Raw genomic sequence first — 16,371 nt, forward strand, 5'->3', positions numbered from 1 at the left:
CAGTATTTTTTTGCATGTTTACGAAGAGCCTGCCCCAACATGTTTCCATTATGAATAAAAGAAGCTGTAAATCCAACATGTTTTCATGACAGCAAAGTCAAGGAAATGAACAGTCAATGTTGAGTAATGAATAACACTGTGTCTTTAATGTATGACACCCAAACATCAAGGACATCCATATAGTAGTAATTACAATGTTGCTTTTCCTGCAAAGTAAATATATCAAACAACATACACTGGATCCCATTTTCAAACCTGGCATCATTTTGCACGTGCTGTTTAACAAAAGAACAACGTGATCCTATCACCAAAATCTAATTGCAACACAGATAAGACAATTTAACCATCCTCAAAATGCCATCGACAAAGATAGTCCACCCAATCAACAGCAAACCATGAAAAACACACAAAAACCAATGGCTGAACGCGCAAAGTGCTTTAAAACATACTGATAACAAGAGCATTTGCAACAGACAGTTAACGCTAAGTGTAGAAAGACCTAGAAACACAAGAAATGTGCTTTCAGCCCATACGCCACAATCACTCACTGGTACATTTAGACACACTTGCACCCACAAACATGTTTCTCTCTATGTCAGCTTCATGACATGATACACAGACACACACGGAAAAACACAGACAGATACAAGACACACACAGCCACTACAAAAAGATAGCGACACACACAGACAGTAACAAGGCAAACATACAGACACCCCAACATAAACTATGACACACACAAACACATATTAGCATGCTCATAGAGAGATAAACAGAAGCACACAGTCCTCCACGACACACTCACTCGCGTTCTCCAGTAAGAGTTGGAGCCCATTCATGGCATATGACACATGTCACTCTGTGCCACAGCATGTCATAGAGTTCTGACATGCTCTTTCATTATTACCTGCAGATAATGCCACTCGGCTAAAATAAATACATTTAAAAAAAGAAAAACAATAAAAAAACGACAATTTCCCAGGTAGGGTTTGAACCCTTGACGAAAAGCAAACTAGTCCCTGCTACTAACCCCTGTACCATCTGTTTTACTCTTATTTTCCTGGGCCCAAAGCTTTTTTGTCACAGACAGAGAGTGCTGGTCCTTCTTCTGTGTTCATGCTGTTTTGCTTTTACATTCTACAAATCCACACTTGATTTTCATAATTTATATACAAATAGCCCTTCCTTTCTTTCACACTGGCACTTGTCCCATGCATTTCGAATTCTTACACAACCATTCCAAAGTCTCATTCCTCAAATTAAGGGATTTCTCAATTTCCAACGCGCATCTCACCCTCTGTATGATTATGAGGGTGCGCTGCAGGGGCTTCTGTCCCATTCAGGGAGTCCAGGTGGCATTTGATGGCAGATGGCTGACCGTAGCTTGCGAGCTGTGCTGCTGACTCCATCGGTGACAAGCCACGCCCCCCTGGGGAAGTTCGCTTTTTATATTCTGTGCCGTTCAGGGTGACAGGATGGCATTCGATAGCAGCTGGCCGACCGGAGCTAGCGAGCTTGCTGCTCACTCCATCGGCGCCAAGGCACAACCCCCTGGGGAAATTTGATTTTTATATTCTTTTCCATTTTTTTCTATTTTACCCAAATTAAAGATGCCCTTTTGTAAATCACCCCTAGCAGTGTCTGGGAGAATTGTGGCTTTTTTAGTCAAGCCAGTGCATGTCAGACATTTGTGACATGCTGTGGCATGTGGAAGGGGGCAATGTTTGCTATGAAAGAAATCACTTCATTTGTGGAATGAGGCTTTGGGGATGGTTGTTTAAGAAAAGGAAATGCATGGGGCACGTGCCAGAGTGAAAAAAAGGAAGGGCTCTTTGTTTATAAATCACGAAAATCAAGTGTGGATTTGTGGCATGTAAAAGCAAAACACCATGAAAATAGAAGGACATCACCCTTTTTTCATGACACAAAAGCTTTGGGCAAAATAATGCATGCTAATTAGATAGTGTACTGGTAGCTAACAGGAGCTATGAATGATTTTTGACAAGGGCTCAAACCCCAGCTGGGAACCTTTGATTTATATATTTTTTTCTATTTTTATTCTATTTTACCCAAATGAAAGATGCCCTTTTGTAAATCACCCCTAACAGTGTCTGGGAGATTTGTGGCCTTTTTGTCAAGCCAGTGCATGTCAGACATGTGTGACATGTTGTGGCATGTGCAAAGGGGGGGGGGCAAGGCTTCATATGAAAGAAATCCCTTAATTTATGGAATGAGACTTTGGGAATGGTTGTTTAAGAAAAAGCAATGCATGGGGCAAGCGCCAGAGTGAAAGAAAGTAAAGGCTCTTTGTAGGACGCTGGCTCTGTATATACTATACCAAAGTGAGGTATAGTGTGCACAGAGTCCAGTGGAACCCCAAAGGTAGGCAGAGGTAACGTTAGATTGAACCTTACTCACTATTTGTGGTAGTTTGGTCTAGCAGTAAGGCAGTATCAGAGGACAGTGTTACGCATTTGTTGTACACAGTCAGCAAATTAATTCAAACACTCAAAGACTGAACTTCAGACCAATTGTTTGTGTATAAAAATATTCTTTTAGTTATTTTATTTTCTAGAACCAAGCAAGTAGAAATGCAATTAAAATACAGTTTGAATGATAATTGTATATGCACTTTGGTTTGATTTACAGTATGGATACAGAGAAAATGCAATACTTAGTAAATGCAGTACATAGACTTGAATAGGCGTTTTAGTAAAATGGCAGGTAAGTAACTCTTGAGATTACTAGGCTTACACAGAGTAGTATACCGAGATACTACTCTGGAACATGTCCTGAAAACAGGAAAGTAAAATCAATTTTGTTAGATTATGCAATTTTAAGAGTTTTTTTAGTTTCTGAAAATCCACACTTAGAAACTTTTCACAGAAAAACAGTCAATGTTATACTATAGGGAAAATAATGTTATCAGTTTTGAGGTAAGTATTTGGTAGTGGGAGTTGACGTTCTGGGGGTAGACTCAGGGGTCCCCCAGGATTAAGGATGCACTCTTGTTACACCCTCAGCGGCACTAGGGCAGGCAGGTGAAGAGTGCTAAGGCCTAATATTATCCAATGGGGGTTAGGGGGCCTCCGGTTGGTGGCTGCTGACTAGCAGGCCACTTGGCTGTGGGAGCAAAGCTCCTGGACTTTAGCTCAGGGCAAATGTGGAAACAAAGTAGCACCAAAGGTGCACCCTCAGCGGCACTAGGGAGGCCGGGTGCAGGGCAGCCGCGGCCCTTGGAGGGAGTACCGGTGGGGCAGAAAGGCAGGGTGGTGGAGGGGCAGGGTGGGGGGTGCTAAAAACTGGAATATGGATAATTGGAAGTAAGTAAACAATTTAATTAATAAAACGAATTTCGTAGTGCGCGCTAATCAGGTGCCATGGGTACCTGATTAGCAGGAGCTCAGGGCACACTCAGTCAAAGCACATCAGCATTTCAGAGAAAAGTGGGGGCAACCATGCAGAAAAAGGGCATTTTCTCACACAACGCCCCCTCAAACGAAAGAGGATGAGACTAACCTTTCCCTAGGAAGTCTTCATTTTCTAAGTGGAAGAACCTGGAAAGTCCATCTGCATTGGCATGGGCAGTCCCAGCTCCGTGTTCCACTATAAAGTCCATTCCCTGTAGGGACATGGACCACCTGAACAGTTTTGGATTTCCACCTTTCATTTGCATTAGGCATCTGAGGGGTATTGGGTCAGTTTGAACTAGGAAGTGAGTACCAAAAAAGTATGGTCTCAGCTATTTTAGGGACCAAACCACAGCAAAGTCCTCCCTCTCAAGGGCACTCCAACGCTGCTCCCTGGGGAGAAGCTTTCTGCTTATAAAAGCAACAGGTTGGTCTTGGCCTTCATCATTGGTCTTCAATAGGACCGCTCCTATCCCTAGATCAGAGGCAACAGATTGCACAATGAACTGCTTGGTATAATCTGGAGCCTTGAGAATTGGTGCTGAGCACATTGCCTCTTTCAGGGTGTCAAATGCCTTTTGGCATCTAACTGTCCAGTTTACCTTTTTGCACATTTTCTTGTTGGTGATTTCTGTGTGGGGAGCCACAATGGACCCATATCCATTCACAAACCTCCTGTAGTACCCAGTTAGGACAAGGAATGCCCTGACTTGGGTCTGGGTTGTTGGAGATGGCCTGGACCTTGGGCTGTAAGGGTTGTAACTGGCCTCCACCAACAAGGTGGCCCAAGTACACCAGAGTTCCCTGCCCTATTTGGCATATGCATGCCTTGATTGTTAGGCCTGCAGTTTGCAGAGCATTAAAAACCTTCCCAATGTGGATCAGGTGATCCTGCCAGGTGGAGCTAAAGACAGCAATATCATCTAGATAAGGTGCACTAAAGGACTCCAATCCAGCAAGGATTTGATTCACCAACCTCTGGAAGGCGACAGGGGCATTCTTTAAACCAAAGGGCATAATAGTAAACTGATAATGCCCATCAGGTGTAGAGAATGCTGTCAAAGGTACTTAGAAATTTGGCTGCACCCAATTTGTCTATCAACTCATCTGCTCTTGGGATAGGGTGAGCATCTGTCTTGGTGACAGAGTTGAGCCCTCTATAGTCCACAGTCATTTCTCTCTTTCCACCCTGTGGATGCGGTTTGGGGACTAGAACTACTCAGCTGGCCCAGAGGCTCTCAGAGGGTACAATAACCCCTAACTCCAGCATCTTGCTGACTTCAGCGCTGATGCTTTCCTAGACTTGATCAGACTGTTGATAGATTTTGTTTTTGGCAGTTGAACTGTCACCAGTGTCCACATCATGGGTACACCAGTTTGTCTGACCAGGGGTCAAGGAAAAGAGCTTAGCATACTGCTGCAAGACTTGTTTGTAATCAGTCTGCTGTTGGGCAGAGAGGGTGTCTGAAAAGACAACTCCATCCACTGACCCATCTTTTGGGCTGTATGAGAGGAGGTCAGGGAAAGGTTCACTCTCTGTCTCCTGATCCTCATCAGTCAGAATCAGCATGGAGATGTCAGCCTTGTCATGGTAGAGCTTCAGGTGGTTCACATGGATAACCCTTTTGGGTGTCCTGCTTGTGCCCAGGTCAACCAAGTAGGTGATCTCACTCTTTTTTCTAGGATAGGGTAAGGGCCACTCCATCTGTACTGGAGAGCCCTTGGTGCCACTTGCTCTAAAACTCATACCTTTTGACTGTTGAAATTCAACCAGTGCAGCTTTTTGGTCATACCAGTGCTTCTGGACATCCTGGCTGGCCGCAAGATTTTTAGATGCCTTTTCCATGTACTCAGCCATGCTGGACCTTAGGCCACTAAATAACAAAAAAAGATGCCAGTACTGCAAGCGTTTTTCAGAAATACCAAATTGACTCACACTAATTGAGTTGAAACAAAAAGTGGAGGGAACTCCTATTTTATCCGATTTAATCAGATATCTGTTTATTCAAATTTATGCATGTTTTGAAACTTTCTTATTTTTTACTTTTTGCATTTTCTGATAGCAAAGATCACAGAATTAAAATATACAAAAATATACAAAAATACAAATCCCAAGAACAACCTCATTAACATTTTTACATTCGACTGTATGTTGTTGTTACCTGATGGTATTTTTTCATAACGTCATCTGATCGGGCTCCTGTCCTTGGGTCTCAAGGGTACTCATCATTTGGCCAATCAACTGTAATTTTACATTCTGTCCACAAATCTGCAGGAACAACGATGCCAAATAAATCATCTAAGTCTTTTAGCAGTACTTTTGAAACTTTCACAAACCTCTCAACTTGCCTGTACCATTCTATGGGTTTCTCTCTGAGTTTTGGAAAGTCATTTGTGAATGATAAAATATCCTGTTGGGACTATGGAACATGTACATAACCTCCTCCCGGAACTTCTCTCATAGGACACAACCTTTCTACCTTCTCTGTTTATTTATCACTTCTCTTTCCCTTTCTTGCAATACCTTTTCTAATGTGGTTTCATGTATAATTTGTGGAACCAAAGGTGGTTTTAAGAACGGAGCACTTGGGGTAACCTGCCTTGTCTCTTCCTGATAGGGTTTTTCATTAACAAATCCTAAAGATTATCATCTTCTCAATCACCACTATTAGTCATCAAATTTCTCATTTTCTCTGTATTTTTACTACCTGAAGGTTCTTCTGTGGTAAGCACAGGATATAATCCTTCCACCAACATAGACTGTCTTCCCTGTTTCATCTGCTTGTCTCTTGTCTCTTTCGGAAATCGGGGTAGAACTTACTCAAATTTCTGTCACACCGGGGCCTGTCTCACTCGAAAGCCTCAGTTTCCCACTCTTCTATTGCGTTAATCATGGTCAGGGATCTAATTCATTCATGCGGTGCGTAAATTATGCAAAATTCTACCATTAAAGGTACCATATTCTGGAGATGCCAATACCCCATTATCTTTTGTATACTCTATCTAATTTTCTAACCATACACAGGTGTGGTAGCCCCTTTCTATCATCACCTTTGATGTGGGTATGTTCGCTGGTGGAATAATAATCCCTTCTCTTGTTTTAATGATGTTATCCTTTTTGAAATAATTCTTAATTTTCTGCAAAAATGACATTTTCCTCTTCTCTCCGTACATGATATAGGGTCTTCCTCTAATCTGTTGTTCTTTGGCAAACCCTAAATATCTTCTATCAGGCCGATTTCCTATAAATGCTGGATCTAGATGCCATATATAATTAGCACTAAAACCTTTAACTATTGCAACTTATTTCAATTATTTACTTAAACGCTTTTTTCAATCCCAGCGTGTCTCCTATTTTCAATGACCAATCAACTTTTAATTTTCAAATAGATTAAACCAATGGTTACGCGGCTTTTCTGTGAGATGCGTTCTCACGCTCTGCACTTCACCCCTCCTTTACAATATTACCTCAGCTAAACACCTGCTGCCTCAACCAATCCCAGCGCGGCTCTCTGTGACGTCGGTGCAGCACCCGCGACTGACCCTTCCTTTGCAAGGTAATATGAAAACTTAATTCTTTTCACTTTTTAATGCACAATTCATTAATTTACAACATAGAAACATTCGCTACTGTGCCTGATTGACTAGATTCAAAGAACAGGCAATTTCTTTCACTTCCGTTTACCCTTCAAAAATCACGAGTAAAACCTCTTCCACTTACTCTTCACATAAGCATAAAAAAACCTGTTACTCCTACAGACTTACCCTTTCTAGGTGATATAAGGCCAAAGTTTCACCAGTGAACCCTTTTGCTCTCATTTATTCACTCTTTTACACAAGTAAAATAATCCCTAACCAGGGCTTCAAGTTTTACCTAACTTTACGCACTGACTTACATCAGGCAAATAACCTCACTGCAGTGTGGCTTCCATTTATCACCCACTATTCAATATCCCAGGGGCTAATTTACAACATAAAACAATACAAAAGGGTTTTGGTTAATACATAAAAATCAATACAAATCAATATTGACTCAATACACAACTAACTACCTATCTTTAACAAAACCCTAACCATCAATCTGCTACCAAGGAAATACTGACGGCACGCGGGATTACCAGTTCAGTTTATCATACTCAGCTGGGCCCATAAACATTCACACCTTGAACCGGTAATCCTGTTTTACCTCCTGCTGATCAGAATTGTATTCACTTTTAGGACTTATACCTATACACCATGACTTACCCATTCTTGTCACCTATGTTAAAGTCCTAAGGGATCAATGGGAGTTAGCATAATAGGTAGCAAATAACATTTACTTTCATAATAATCACAGACTCGGGAAAGTTTTAAACACTTTAGATTCCATACAATAGCAGTTAAATACTTTTCAAGTAAGAAAATGATAATCAAGGCAATGGTCTGTGAAAAGATTACGAGATTTCTTTTAGACATTGGCACCTGGGAAGGATGAGAGAAGGAAACAATACTAGGACGTATCACACCGATTATATTTACTTAGAATGGTGTGAAGACCAACCCTGACCAGGAGCTGGAACAAAGACAGGGCTCCCGACTAATCTGGTGCCAACGGGACAAGACAGGTGCAAATCAGGACAGGACAGGTGCAGATCAGGACAGGACCTCAACTAAGTGCAACGCCAGCGTCACACCCCTCTCTCTCTGTGGCTAACACTCGGACCCTGACTGGGTCATCGAATCTTCTCCCTCAGCAAATTCCCGATTTTTCTGACAGAGTGCTCGACTAGCACCTCCGCTCTTGAACTTCTTCAGCATTCGTTGGGTCAGTGACAGGTCTGTGACAAGTTGGACAATCTAACTGACTAAGCCTACCATAGTTATACCATTTCCAGGGCAGTGTACCACCCCCCAATGTTGGAAATTTGTGTATTCCCTTCATTTGATTGGTCAGAAAAGTGAGGAGAGGCCATAACACCATACCAGTATGAGATTATTTCCATTCAATAAAGTTGATCAATGTTCCCGCCCATAATTTACTTTCCCATGATTTTATTCCACCCAGCAATATTTGTTGCAAAATCACATACAAAGTATAAAATCATTTAGTCTCTTCCTCTTGACAGGTCATGGGGTCGAGTTCCCAGGCGCATCGCAGGCAAGACTGTCATTGGCATTGGCTCAATGGCACTGCTCGAGTTAGTGCAGCATTTTTGGTTCATGCGCAGTTCACATTCATTACGGCGTTACAAGTCACCCTTCAGGCCCAAAATATGAGCTATTAATAAAGTCAAATAAAGACACATTAGAATGCGAAAATAAATTAATCCACTGTACACCACTTATTTCTATTCTATCCCCATTACTTGATTTTAACTATAGCATTAATAGTTAAGCAGAATGAACAATGTTTAGCTTAAGCAGTAGCAGGTGCATTAGTATGTGAGACATGAAGCGGCCATCTTTAATACTAGTGCGCAGCTGCAGGAATTTCCCACCAAAAGCAAAGATGCGTCACACCACGTAGATGTGGCAGACGAATGCGCAAAATAGTTCCGTGTTTTCGGCGGCCATTTTAATACACTCGGGTTACGGTTAATAAAAGCACATAAGCAAGCTTCCCCTAGATAGTAGAAATGTTGTGTAATGCAATTGTTAAGAATACAAACATGTTGGTTAATTAGTTACATGTTATTTCGAGGGAATTGAGTACAAGCAAGTTTCTCTGCATATGAAACCTTGCTCCATCAGAACCTCATAAGTATTTAATTATGCAGCACAATATCCTTGGTGCAACAACATCAACGGTTGCATGGCTAAACACTTATAAGTTCCCAAAGGTGAGACCTATTGGCTATGCTAATGCTTGTTAAATACATTTTGGATAAGGCCATTAAAAGACTACCTTTCGGGGTTAAAGCACCTTTTCTTAACTTCTCCACACTCTTCAGCTGTGCAACTGACATAGAGACCTTCATCTTTTTGTTGCTTCTACAGAATCGTCAGACACAGTTGCGGAGACCTCCGCAGGAGGTAACTAGGAAGCGTGCACATCATCCTACCAACAAGCATCCTCTATTCGTTGTTCATTTCCGTCCTCTCTTACTCAACAACACTCTGGCGCCGATTACAAATGGCCAATTTAATTGCTATCCCTACACAAAACAATGTTTGCACAGGGTGGTGTGAAATTTGCGGCGCACCTGCAATAACTAGTTCAAAGGGCTGGTATTTATCAGTATACGCGGGTTTTGGTGCATAGAGTGCCACAATCTGCAAGTTATTCCCCAAAAAGTTGAAACAGGTGAAAATTACGAACATCTTGTTGGGTTTCATAGGATGACATAATTATCACATCTGACATGCGCCACTTACTGTAATCAGTCTCTTGGTCTCTCGCCTGTGCCGGTACATTCTGATTTCTGTTATTCATAATTGGGGTAGGGTCAGGGAGAGGTTAGCCTTGGTCTCCTCCCCGAGCTTCAAAACGGTTAATAGCGTAGGCGATACATGACGGATGTTCAGCTAAAGGCCTCCGGAAGAATATATACTATCCCATCTTTAAAACCAAATCAAGAGACTCGAATGTAAATATATTTAGATTTCCCGAAATTCACTCATCTCGACCGGTTGAAAATGCACGCACAAATCTTTGCAAGTTGGCTGTCCTTCCACTCCACATCTCTGCTGCAAGTTCCCTCCTTACAATCCATTCCAGAAGAAAGCAGCCAGCATTACTCAAGGAGAGTGAACCCTTTGGGCAGTATACATTTTGACATGCCAGGAATTAGGTTTAGATAAAGTCAAATAGTCACAAAAACCTGAAATAAAGTTTATGTTAAATACTAGAATCCTTAAATATTTAGTGCATTTATTCACAATTACAGTACGCCTTTTTTCGTTAACCCAGCTCTTGCCCATTGCGCTTGGCTGCTCTTCTGAAGTTCCATTTTACTTTGTGATTAAGTAGATTAGTGTAACAATGGGGATCTTCTGTTTTTATATATGTGCACTAACCCTACAGGGCCCAACACATTATTAACTAACATTAAACGTTATGAAAATCAGTTTCTGCGTTGACAGTATTTAAATATGTATATACCTCTAGATGGTGACTTAAACTTGTCCTGAAACTGGACTAGACTTTTGAGCAAGCCATTGCTATTTAAGACCCTAATCGCTAAAATTCTCTTCATGGCTTCGGCCTCTACTCTCCTCATAAATTGTCTTAGGAATTAATGGATTCTCGTATAATGGACTCATCTTGTGGTGAATGGATTTTTGGGAAGCAAGAAGCGTTTCTATTTTAGTCCCGCCCTATGAATGAAATGAAATGAAAAGACATTTATAAAGCTCATGGCTACCCGGGATCTTCCCAGCGCTAAGAACCAACACGGGAGGGGGCAAAAGGCTAAGGAAAGAGAAAAGTCTTGAGTTTTTTACGGAAGGCCTGATGATTGGGAATAGTGAGGTGGCAAGGAGTTCCAAAGTTTGGCGGCATTATAGGAAAACAGTTGTCTGCCCCTTCTGGCCTTCTTTATTCTGGGGACCTCAGCCAATCGCAGTTCATCCGACCGAAGTTTCCTATTTGCTTTATAGGGGCGAATCATGGCTGAATTAATGGGGGGACCTCTCCCTTGCATTGTTTTATGAGCAAAGCACAGGGCCTTGAATCTGATGCATTCCAGCACTTGGAGCCAGTGGAGGAAGCGTATTGCCGGTTTTACTGATTGTCTATTAGATAATCCTGTCAGAAGTCTGGCTGTGCTATTTTGGACTGACTGAAGTTTAGAAATTACTGAGAAGGGGAGCCCAGGTATAGTGCATTCCCGTAGTCCAGCCTAGAAAGTATGAGGGATTGTATCATTACCTTTTTTGCTAAACGGGGGAGAAGAGGGAGGATTTTGCGGGCCATTTTAAGCAGGCCGAAGCAGGTTTGTGCTGTCTTCCTGGCCTGTATCCTGAAGTTCAGGTCCCGGTCCAGCCAAATGCCCAGGCTCTTAATCTCAGACTTAGGGGCCCTATCTTTGTTGCCTAAAAGTAACTGCAGTGGCGAGATGCTCTTCAGCAAAACATATCTTGATTTCTTCTCAGATCCTATCAGCATTACAGCAGCTTGAGATAACAGTTGCAGTGGTACATCTGGATACTTCTGAAGTCTCCCAAAAAATACATAAGCCCTACAGCACTTCTGTAAAACAAACCCATTCAACTAGTATGTATGCTCTCCTCTGATTTCTTGTGAAGTTGATATGTACCTGTACTGGTAATGTTAACTGTCAATTTCAGTATTTCTAATATGGTGACTTCAATTCCCCTATGACATCAACAATGTCTGCTGTGAGACGTGAATATCAGTTGCCACCAGAGTATGCATGATGGATGACAGGACAGTTACCAGAGAAAAGTGCTGCTTTGAGCTTCACCTCAGTCACATGCACCTGGGCGGATGAGAGGAAAACTCGAAACCAGTGACCCTTTTATGAGTATAATGTTCAAAATGTTGATTCTGAACATGCATATTGTCTTTCACAGTATGCCCTACCATTAATTTGTGTACTACTTCAGTAACTATTTTCCTAGACATTTTAGTCCAATTTCGCTTGCCAGATTAATCTAAATGTGTCATAGTGATTTTAATCCCCATCGAATACAATCCACAAAGGATCAGTTGTGAGCAGAAGTTTTAAATAAATCGATGCTTCTGTTCTGACTCGTCTGACGTTGGAATTAGCACCTGGGGCTCACTTGATACATGAACTCCTGCAACAAGCCATCTGCCCTTCCAATCACTCTCGTATCTTATGATTTGTGGATCTTGCAGCCCTGGAAAATGATGTCTATGCCACGATGTTGTTTAATGTTTAATCAGATGGAAACTGGTGTTCGTAAATGTGGCACAAATGCGCACTTGTAACTTGTATCTAACTTGTTTTATATATAATTTTCTCCTAAGGAAAGCACTTTTCGCATGGCGTACACCCTTCCCCCATCCCCACCGCTCCCCACACACACCCTCATTTACCTAGAGTGCTCCCTACCCATTTGCACTATAGAAACACGCTAAATTACCATCCACAGCAATAAAAAGTATGTTTCCAGGGCAGGGCTCAGCGTGATTACTTTGCTACATAGGGACATGAAGTAAATACATAAATTGTTATAATGTTTGTCCGACATTTGACCGAGCCTTTCCTCTGCTTGCACATGTGCCGCCTACCTTTGCTTTGTACACTGTGTACTGAGCATCATCTATACAAACCCCGTTTGTTTCATTCTATTAAGAACTGCGAAAGCTAGGGGCTCTTCACTTATTTTGTTCATCACATTCCAATGTCCAGAAACCTTAATCCGGCTCTATCCGAAGAGCTACAAGTAAGAGGTGAAGAACAGCAGCAGTGTCTGTGGGGGAGCAGGACATCCACCAAACTAGCCCCATTACCTGCACCCGCCTTACAGAGAGCCCTTAATTGCCTAGTTATAGAGCGTCCTCTGAGTGTCCGAGGTGTGTGGGTCCAAAATGTAAAGTGTGACAAGGGCGCTTTAAAAAAAAAACGTACTAGTGAATGTGTGTTAATTGAAGGGGCAGGTTAATATCGAACACGGTAGGACCGATCGATTGATTGCTGGAGACGGCGATTGTTTCGCCTCTTCATTCAGCTGGTATAACTGTTTAACAGGAAACCCCCTGCGCCGTACAAAACAATAATGATGCCTTTCCTCTAATCTAAATGCACAGCTGTTAGAATATCAACAGTCTCCGAACCAATAGATAAACAAGCGCGGGCGCTTTGAGGTGGAGGCAGCAGGGGAGGGGAGAGAAGAGGTGGCCTGCGCATGTTTTCCTTGCGGGAGCGAGCAGGAACCATCTGTTAATTACAAACCGATGGTTTGAAAGCTCGCTCCCGCAAGGGAATCGCCAAACGTGCACACATTGCCTTTGAAAGTAATGCAATGCGAGCACGTTTTTGCCAGCAAAATGGGATTGATTGCTAAAGGTCTTTTTCCTATGCAGTGCATGCATGCTGCGTAGGCGAGGCCTAAAAAGTCGACCATCCATTAACACATGTATAGACACCTGAAAACACATTCTTTGTCTGCAGTCTTCCACCTCATTATACGTTCAAAATGTGTAAACATTGTTTGTTTGTTCACAACAATGCCTCTTTCTAACACATAGCATTTTCTTTGCAGGTGCTGGCAAGAGAACAAGAGACTTGAACAGAGTAAACTGGGACTGAAAAATCATTCTTTCTGAAAAACCATCTCGGGAATCACCAAATTAAAGCTGGTTGAAGAGAAGACTGTAGTTCTTACTAAACTAGGACTTCTGGGCGCTAGACCCCAGGTAGCCTTAAAGTGATAAGAAAGTGTGCTGTGTTTTTCACACTTGGGCCTCATAAAATAATTATTGTGCTGCAGACAGTTCAGGGAAGAAACCTTGAAAAGAACTCAAAATATATTTGGAAAGGAGTCTGCAAACCACACACTCGTCTCATATACACAAACTGATTATTTGGCAAAAAAAACAAGTTTATTGAAACAGATGTAAAGTGTGGATCATCTAATAACTAATCGTGTATTTTCAATAATAAATTAAAAGGGATCACGTGATACGTGCTTTCAAGGAAAGGACATTAAAAAGGACGATAAAGTGACAGACAGAAGAGTGTGAAAGACATGGATCAGCAGAAAAGAGACGAGGAGGCAGCCAATCGCCAGTTGGCTGGCACTTTCACGGGGTTAGGTGCTGGGGCGGGTACAGGAGCGGGTGTGGGAGCCACTACTGGGTTCCTTGTAGCAGGGCCTATTGGTGCGCTGGTTGGAGCAGCCATAGGATTTTTTGGGGGTGCTGCTGCTGGAACTGCTATTGGAGCCGCTGCTAGTAAGTAGTGTTCATAGCAGTATCCAGCAGGACACTACCATGAATGGCCATTATAACAGATCATTTGCTAAATTACCAAAACTTGTTAAATTACCAAAAATATATAGTTCTAGTATTCTATGCTACACTGTCCAAGGAACAACCTTATAACCGGTATGTTAAATAAAACCACAGAATCCGCTAGATTGCAAACAAGTCTTACCAATCATTGGCAAACTTAATAGGCCTGCGATCAATGTGCAAATGGAGGCAACGTTAGGACATTACAGTGATGCACACAGAAGGGAGCCAGCAGGAGTGGACAATGTAAGCACTCCAGTGGAGGCAGAAGGATACACCCAAACAGCCAATGGCATTAGGTGAGTGATGAATACTCCATTGGGCTGTACCAAGACGTGATTGGTCTCCAACAAATGGCTTACTGTATGGATTTCATAAGCAAAAGCTGGCAAGTCCAGACCTAAAAACCTAAATGGAGTCACTAAATAGTGTCAGTAATGTCCAAGGTTGCAACTGAAGGACAACACTAACCTTCCCGTAGACCTCAGTAGCACTGGGTCCATTCTATGATTAAGTAGCATTTTGTCAGTTAGCCTAGACAGAACATGTCTATAGATGAGCTTTTTCTTACTGATCCCACTTATATGGTAGAGCTAAGCATATAAAACCTAACTAAATGGTTTATTAAAGCTCAGCTTGTCACACACCTGCAGCTCCGATCTGGGTATTTCTCTAGGTCGCAGGGCCAGAATGGTCAACTCGGCACTGAGCCCAAAGTGCATGCACCTATTGAAAGCCATAAGTGAGGCTGAAGCTGACACTACTATTTCACTCACTGCAGGGGGGACTCTGCCCCTTCTCTCTCTACTGCGAATTAAGGAGACATCCAGCCACCCTTCATTCGTGCCTTGAAACCATTTGTAACAGACCATCTGCAATATTCACCGGGACAGCCTCTCCTGTGCACGGTGCCAGGGTGCACGATAGCCTTACATTTAATTCAATACATTGGAGTTTAGTGTGGTTTTTTAAAGTGTTTTGCTTTTTTCACTGGAAGTTTACACGCAATCTGGAAATGCAGGCATGCCTTTCTACTGTAATTAATAGCTGCAGGTAGTGACCACATACACACAGTAGCACTGGAAGGGTGTCAGCCTCTCTAACCAATAGACGGGGGCGATGGAATCTTGGACCATATGAAGCAAGTGGGGGTAGGAGAGACCCTATCTCAGCCCGACCCCCACTCATACCAGGGTTTGACTCTGTCTGGTCCTGTGAGAGATGTCCTGATGAAGGCCTGTGATCACTTCTGATTTGATAAGAAATTGTGGTGATATTTGTGCTAGGAATCACAAGTCTCCTACTCTACATTTGCAAACTATTGTTATGCATAAGACTATGTTTTTGTAATTCACTAACTAAATTCAATGTTTTCTACTTTTCACAAATATTTCTGCTTTTAATAAAGCCAATTACATAAGCCGTTGTAGCCCTGCTCCTTTTTGAATGTTTTGATAAATACTTTGACATGCCTAGACATTTATTTATTTTGTTTGTTGTTTTTTCCTGAAACTCATTGTGGCTCTCAGCATTTCTGTGACATCCATCATTACTTGTGGGTGTTGTTGGCACAGCCATGCATTCTGTCATGTTGCTCGTCTTCTGTAATATTCTGTGCAGATTTACTTTCACTGGTAAGACAGGGTTTAGCCATCGAATAACCAGCCATGAATGGGAAAACACAGTGATGGGACGACAATCACTACTCACAGACCTACGTACCACTAAAAACAACTGCAACATGGGAGAGTGCGCCACAGAACACCGCGCGGGTGCTCAAGGTTTCATTGTTGTTGTGACACAGAAACGTGTCACACCTTGTAGGTCAGGTGTGTGGATAAAGAGGTGCGAAGACAGTTGCTTAAATATTTTAAATTCAGAGGAGTGAGTACTTGTGATTAGGGCTGAGAGACCCTACAATTGACACTCAGTGAGCATCTGGACTGCGAGTGAGCTTCTGGACAGCGAGTTAGCATCTGGATTGCGAGTGAGCATCTGGACTGCGAGTTAGCATCTGAACAGCGAGTGAGCATCAGG

At 42.3% G+C, this 16,371-nt stretch overlaps 1 long non-coding RNA gene across 1 annotated transcript in view; it reads left to right on the forward strand.

Annotated features, from left to right (window-relative positions):
* LOC144827044 (uncharacterized) overlaps window positions 1-15,736 on the forward strand; it is a 46,321-nt gene extending 30,585 nt beyond the window's left edge. Inside the window, exon 3 of the long non-coding RNA XR_013609991.1 lies at window positions 13,584-15,736. This is a non-coding gene — a long non-coding RNA (uncharacterized LOC144827044). The remainder of the gene's footprint in view (window positions 1-13,583) is intronic.
* The last annotated feature ends 635 nt before the right edge of the window (window positions 15,737-16,371 follow it).

The sequence above is a fragment of the Lissotriton helveticus genome, chromosome 4_1, assembly GCF_964261635.1.
Source record: "Lissotriton helveticus chromosome 4_1, aLisHel1.1, whole genome shotgun sequence".
Classification (NCBI taxonomy): Eukaryota; Metazoa; Chordata; class Amphibia; order Caudata; family Salamandridae; genus Lissotriton; species Lissotriton helveticus.